The 6871-nt window shown below is 35.5% G+C and overlaps 1 pseudogene across 1 annotated transcript; it reads left to right on the top strand.

Moving 5' to 3' along the window:
- The first annotated feature begins 430 nt into the window (after window positions 1-430).
- LOC148779748 (uncharacterized) lies at window positions 431-5004 on the top strand (annotated as a pseudogene). Its single transcript, XR_016043522.1, has 8 exons — window positions 431-451; window positions 526-858; window positions 969-1155; window positions 1252-1385; window positions 1499-1611; window positions 1706-1829; window positions 2500-2649; window positions 4729-5004. The product of XR_016043522.1 is annotated as an uncharacterized LOC148779748 (transcript).
- The last annotated feature ends 1867 nt before the right edge of the window (window positions 5005-6871 follow it).

The following is a 6871-nucleotide window of genomic DNA, read 5'->3' as shown; positions in this document are numbered from 1 at the left end:
TGTCGGTAATTAGATTCCGTGGTCCTTATCTTCAAATGTGCTCACAGTTTATTGGGGGGACAATCCCATTGGAAAGCAGAAAGGGATCTGTCAAAAGTATAGAAAAGGAAAAGTATAGGGGTGAAGAGAAAAAAAATGAAATGTCCGTACAAAACAGAAAACCCAATTGAATACGTCAAGCCTCATGAACAGGTCCCCTTCGATTACTCAATATAGTAATTTCCAAGGTCCCAATCGACCACCATTTCCTTGTCTCTGTACTCGCATTGAAATTCTCGAAGTAGGGTTTGTCCTGTTATCCACCTCTGTTTCTCTCTCTCTCTCTCTGCTTCTTTCTGCAGGTCTTGAAAAGATCCAAGTCTGGGTACTAAATGGCTTCCTCTGCAACTTATTTCTTCAAGTCCTGAAAAACCAAATTATGGGGGCTGAAATGGCTTCCTCAGCAATGACAGTAGCTGCACTAATTTTCTCTCTCTTCTCTTTGTCCAACTCAATCAACACTCTCCCTCTCTCCTCCCATTATAGGTCAATTGGAAGACCATCCCCTCCCTTCCCTTCCCTTCTTCTCTTATTAAACCTGAACTTTTGAGGCCAACTATTAGCTATTCAAGTGAGAAGGTCTATTATGAGATTAAGTATTTTACACAGACATTCGATCATTTCAACTATGTTCCATGGGGCAATGAAACTTTTCAGCAGAGGTATCTCATTAATTCTAAGTACTGGGGTGGCCCCATAGACAAGGCTCCAATCTTTGTGTACACAGGAAATGAAGGGGACATCGAATGGTTTGCACAGAATACAGGCTTCATGTTTGATAATGCCCCTTATTTCAAAGCCCTCTTAGTTTTCATTGAGGTAACAAAATCCCTCTCTCTCTCTCTATCTCCCTCTCGTATCGATCTCTATCTATCTATATGATTTTTGAAATTGGTGTCGTTCCATCTCTTTTGGTGTGGGTTTTTCAGCATAGATATTATGGGGAGTCTATACCTTATGGGAGTGAGGAGATTGCTTATAAGAATGTTACCACCCATGGGTATCTGAGTTCGGCTCAGGCGTCGGCTGATTACGCGATGTTGATCATTGATCTCAAGAAGAATTTGTCTGCCAAAGACTCTCCAGTTGTGGTCATGGGTGGTTCTTATGGTGGAAGTAAGTTTGAGAGAGCGAGAGGCAGAATTCTGTTGTCATGAGAGATTTATGGTAGAGAGAGAAAAGCATGTGTTTATTTCATGGTTTCCTTTGTAGTGTTGGCTACATGGTTCAGGTTAAAATATCCACACGTCTGCATTGGAGCTTTGGCATCTTCCGCTCCAATTCTAAACTTCGCAGACATTACCTCTCCCTATTCCTTCAATAACATCGTCACCGAAGATTTCAGGGTCTCTCTCTCTTGTTTTGATATGGGTTCATTTAGTTTGTTCCCCTCCCTCTGCTAATCTTATTAGATCTGTCGCTCTAATTTGTAATTATGGTTCTTCTGTTTGTTGAATAGAGCGAGAGCGAGAACTGTTACAAGGTGATAAAGAATTCATGGCAGAAAATTCATGAAACCGCACAGCAGCCAGGGGGACTTGAAGAGCTTAGAAAGTCTTTCAGAATCTGCCCGTAATATTTTTACTTTTTCTACACCTTTAGCGAAATTTGCCAAATTTAGTTGCTTTGGGCTAAACTCTCTCTCTCTCTCTCTGTGAATTTGCAGGAATTAGATTAGCGAAGATTCGTTGACAAATTGGTTGGAAAGGGCGTTCATATACACGGCCATGACTGACTATCCTGTTCCCTCTAGCTTTCTTGCACCCCTACCTGCTTTTCCCATTAAACAAGTATGTTACTTTACCCAACTTTTTCTCTCCGGACTTTTCGTTCGAGGTCTTTTTCGAACCCTAGTTCAATGAACAATGAAAAGGTGTTATCATGATCGAACCAGCTATCCAATTGTTATGGGGTTCAATTTAGTCAAAAACCCGCCCATTGAAAAAGACACAGTTAGTCAAAACCGGCCCATTAAAAAAAAAAACTTAAAGGGGTGCGGTTTGTAAGGAGCCGAAGTTCTAAATAATCAACCTGTGTCGAGAAATGTTGTTGCAATACTGGAAAGTTTTGTGATAGCTTTAAAATATATTCTTATCTTTAATAATAAAATTTTAAGTTTATGTAGATCGAGCAGATCTATGAAAGCTTGAAAATTTTGAAAATTGACGGTTCAAAAATACATTACAAGATGCACTATTTTCAAATCTCGAAATCCATTTTTCCTGATGCCCATACATCTTGACGTCGAGATGATAAATTTGAAAATATTTAGACATTAACACAAATGAAATTTTTGTGGTAGGCTCTAATTTGATTATTTAGACCCTCGGCTCTAGATAAACTTCTTCCAAACTTAAAAACATTATTTACTCTATGAGATGGATATGACAAGTGTGGGGAATATTTGGGATATTTTTGTGGAAAGGGGGGCAGAGGCTGAGGATTATGTGTAAAATACAGATGTGCAAGGCTGTGGATGATGCGGGAGATGAACTGTTCATAGGAATTTATGAAGCTGCCAATATTTTCTACAATTACACAGAAGATTCCATGTGTTTCAATCTCTCTGATAACTCCGACCCACACGGCTTAAATGGATGGGGATTTCAGGTCTCTCTCTTTGAAACCGCTTATTAGGATTAGAAGATGATAATTCAAAAAAAATTTGAAATCTAAAAATTATATGATCTTTATTGGATAATTTTTTTTCAAGTGCATAGAACAATTAGGAATTTTTCTTTTTAATAAGTTAATCTATGAGCTGAAGAGGTTATATCTCCAAAATTATACGATCTCTATTCATGCTTGGGATTTTTTTTTTTCAAGTACATAGAACATTTAGGAATTTTTCTTTTTAATAAATTAATCTATGAGCTGAAGAGGTTACATCTCCAAAATTTAAGATCCTAAAATTAAATGTAAATGGGGTATTAGCCGAGGGAGTAAATAGACATCCTATAGAAGAATATCTTTTGGCATTTTCTTGTTCCACCACGGTGAAAGGATTTACAGTGCATTAATGCTAGTTTTAAATATAGAGTGATTATGGCATTCTCATGTGGCAGCACACTATACAACAACTCCCTCGGGTAGAATAACTATTTTTTTTCTTTAAGGGTGGTCATTAGGTTCTAGAGTATACCTCCACAAAATTTAAGATTTAGAAAATGTTCCTAGCATGAAATTTTTCCATGGAGTAGATGGACAAGATACTCTTGAGGGAGTAGGAAATCTTTTGGCTTAACTATTTAATATTTTATCTATATTTTTAAATTTAATTTGAAAATTTCTATTAAAATATATATAATTTTGAATTGGAAGAGTAGAAACATAGTTAAAAAATCAAATAGTTGAAAATAAGGTATATTCCTTTGATAAGGAAAAATAGTACAGGCCTTGCGCATTTGTGAATACTTATTTTTAAGGCGAAACGGACAATCTAGATAATGTGTTACAATATGTACTACTTTTAGGGTATGAAATCTTAATATTTTTTCACAACCATAATGATCAAGGCTCAAATGATCGATTTAAATGTTTTCCGGCACTAGAACAACTGTTTTTGGTGAGTTTTGAAGTAAGGTTTTACTTATTTTGATATGGCCGCAACACTATCGAAACATTTTCCTTAAAAAGAATTATCTCTATGTCCTATTTTCCTTCCATGTATTTTTTTTTGTATTTTTAAATTTTTTTTATTTTTTTATTTCTCCCAAAATGCCTCTCAAGAACTCAAGTTCCAAACCAGTGTATTTCCTTTTAGAAAATTGTTTAATGAGGATTGCATTTCTATATTTACGGTAACCGAGGCATAAAGCATCCATCTTAAAGATGGATGCAAATAGGTGGTCCATATCCTTCCTTTTTTGCCTCATTTTCTGTTTGAAACTTCCAAGTTTTCCACTGAATTTTGTTTACTTATATATTTATAAAAAATTACCCCTTAAAAAGATTGAGTATACCTAGGAATTTTGTTTACTTCCAAGTAAAAATTTTGCTCTAAATACTATTGTGCTTAAGTCAAGTCGATTAAATGTTGGATTATTTTTAATCAGTAGTTGTTTTGTTTATCACCATTGAGGGTTACATGTCATTGTTATAAATAAATTTGGTTTTCCAAAATTTTTTATGACAGCCATGGCATCTTGGTATCTTGATTGCATGTCTCTCGGTCCTCCAATAAAATATGATGGTAAAGTAATTCTTTGACCAATATTACATGCTCGAAATTCACCATGTAGCACAACATCATGCAATCCTTTGTACATCTCCACTCTAAGTTTATCTTGATTGTTTGCTACATATCTCAATCTTCTTGTTTCAATTTTCACATACATATTAATTATATATTATTGGAACAACCTTCCTGCATGTATTAGCAAATTTCTTTCCTGATGTCGAATTTATAACTTGTAATTGTAATTTTCTCTTAATGAAACATATTGTTTTTTCTCAAATTTTTCATTTCATATCTTCAATTATTATTTTGCCATCCATATTCTCCAAAAGGGAATAGTAAGGGATATTGTAGTGGAACATAGCATCTGTAGTAATCAAGTATTGTTTCTAAGGTGTTTGATCGTGATTGGACTGACACAGTTCGTATTCCAAGTTCTTCATCTTCATTTTCAGTAATCCAAATTGTTGCCACTTATGATGCAGTACGTTTGTTGTGTACTCGTGTCACAGCCCCGCCTCCTGCCCCCTACTACTGTACATGCTAGAGAGCAACAGGGTGTGGGACTGCGATCAAAGGTAGCGAATGCCACTCAGGTGAGAGTGCACTCAACGCTGTTGAAAAAAAAGAAATCAAAGCAAATCATGAAGGAAAACAAAACTCCAAACACAACCATCAAAAGCTAGGCAAACTAAAATCAAAATATTTACAAGAGCTCCAAAATTATTACAAATATGTCTAGGGCACTAGAGGCCCAACAAAATTACATAACACTGAATCAAAACAACTATATGGCCAAACTACCATCTAAAACCTACAATCGAACAAAAGCTTCCTCGTCAAGTTCGGGGCTCCAACCGTCACAGGGATCATCCACCCGTCTGTCCTCAAATCGCGAGTTATCACTCTACAATGGAGAAAGTCAAAAGAATGAGCTATGAAGCCCAGTAAGTTGATCAAAGCGCCATGCATTCATGCCTATACAGAGTTATTCATAATCGTCCCCATGATTTATGCAGGTTTTACATTATGGGGGTCATGCATAACAGTTCTTTTTATCAGTAATGTGTCGTGAATAATTTCTTTCATGATGGAGCAAGCACAAATCCGATACCAGATATCACATGAGCTAACACTCTATCAAACCTTTCTATTGAAATAAAAGATCAATAATTCAAGCAAACAGATAATAACTGCAAGCAATCCTAATATCATATATTATCGAAGTAGAAGCTCTATCAATCTAGCCATGCTAATCTCATTACTTATGCTTCGACCATTACTCAAGAGGGAAGACAATGATAAATGGATGACCCATTTCGTAATGTCTTCACACACACACATACACATACGCAATCCCCAGCGCACTTTGGGGCTTTTGATAGGCGGTGACTTTGCAAGATGCGACCCTCATTTACTATCCAATTGGAGGGCATTACACCACTAATGGATGACCCATTGCATAGTATTACTTATATATATATTGGGTGGCGCGACCTACCCATATGACTCACATCCTAACTCCCTTCCTATCATCGGGAATCAGGGAAGATCTCAATTGCCGACATAACTTTTGTATCATATCATATCACATTATACTGCCAGCAGATGGCCTGTTGCATAGTGCCCCATATCACATCTGTAGCATGTCTCATTTCAACCCTGCACATTCAATATTTCAAAGCATGTCTTATTACGCCCATGCACATTCAATAATTCATAGTCATGTCTTATTACAACCATGCACATTCAATATTTCAAAGCATGTCTTATCATACACATTCAATAATTCATAGGCATGTTTTATTATAACCACGCACATTCAATATTTCAAAGCATGTCTTATTACAACCATGCACATTCAATAATTCATAGGCAAGTCTTATTTCAACCATGCACATTCAATAATTCATAGGCATTCACTATTTCATAACAGAGCAGAAATTCCAACGTGACAGTCTTACTGAAAAATGGGCATGACTTTCAATCCATAGGAAATTTCATCATGATTCTAAAACCATTTTAAAAATATACTTATACATCTTTCTTTTAGAAGTGGTTTGGTCTCATTCTAAGACATTTTGGTCAGTAAACAATACTACACAAAACATGTGATAGTTCTGAAAAATTCAGCACAAATTCTAGTGTGGTATCCTTGTAGATGAACGAAGATAATTTTCGAATCATGAGCAATTTGATCATGCTTCTTGGACTATATTCAAAATAGATTCGTACATCATTCTTTCAAAAGTGGTTTTAACTCATTTTGACATAATTTGGTTAGTAAACCATTCAATAGAAAAACATGTAAAGGTTTTGGAAAATTTCCTGTTATCACTATAGTGACATCTTTATAGAAAAAGGGGCATAATTTCTAGACCACATGGAATTTCTTTTGATTCCAAAACTATATTTAAAGTAGACTCACTCATATTTTATTCAAAAGTAGTTTGAGCTGATTCTGACATGATTTGTTTAGTAAACCGTTCAATATAAAAACATATAGAGTTTCTGGAATTCTTTTCACAATTCGAGCATATTCTAGAAAATAACTCATAACTTTCCAATAAAAGAGATATTGATATGGGGTCTTTTCCCTTTTAAAATAAATTCAAAGAGGTACATCCCCACAAAATTTCATAATCAATGGAGGTA

The sequence above is a fragment of the Amborella trichopoda genome, chromosome 11 (genome assembly GCF_054954075.1).
Source record: "Amborella trichopoda isolate Santa Cruz 75 chromosome 11, AtrichopodaSantaCruz75HAP2 v2.0, whole genome shotgun sequence".
In the NCBI taxonomy this organism is placed as follows: domain Eukaryota; kingdom Viridiplantae; phylum Streptophyta; class Magnoliopsida; order Amborellales; family Amborellaceae; genus Amborella; species Amborella trichopoda.
Note: the sequence above shows the minus strand (reverse complement) of the source record. Positions and strands in the feature narration are given on the sequence as shown.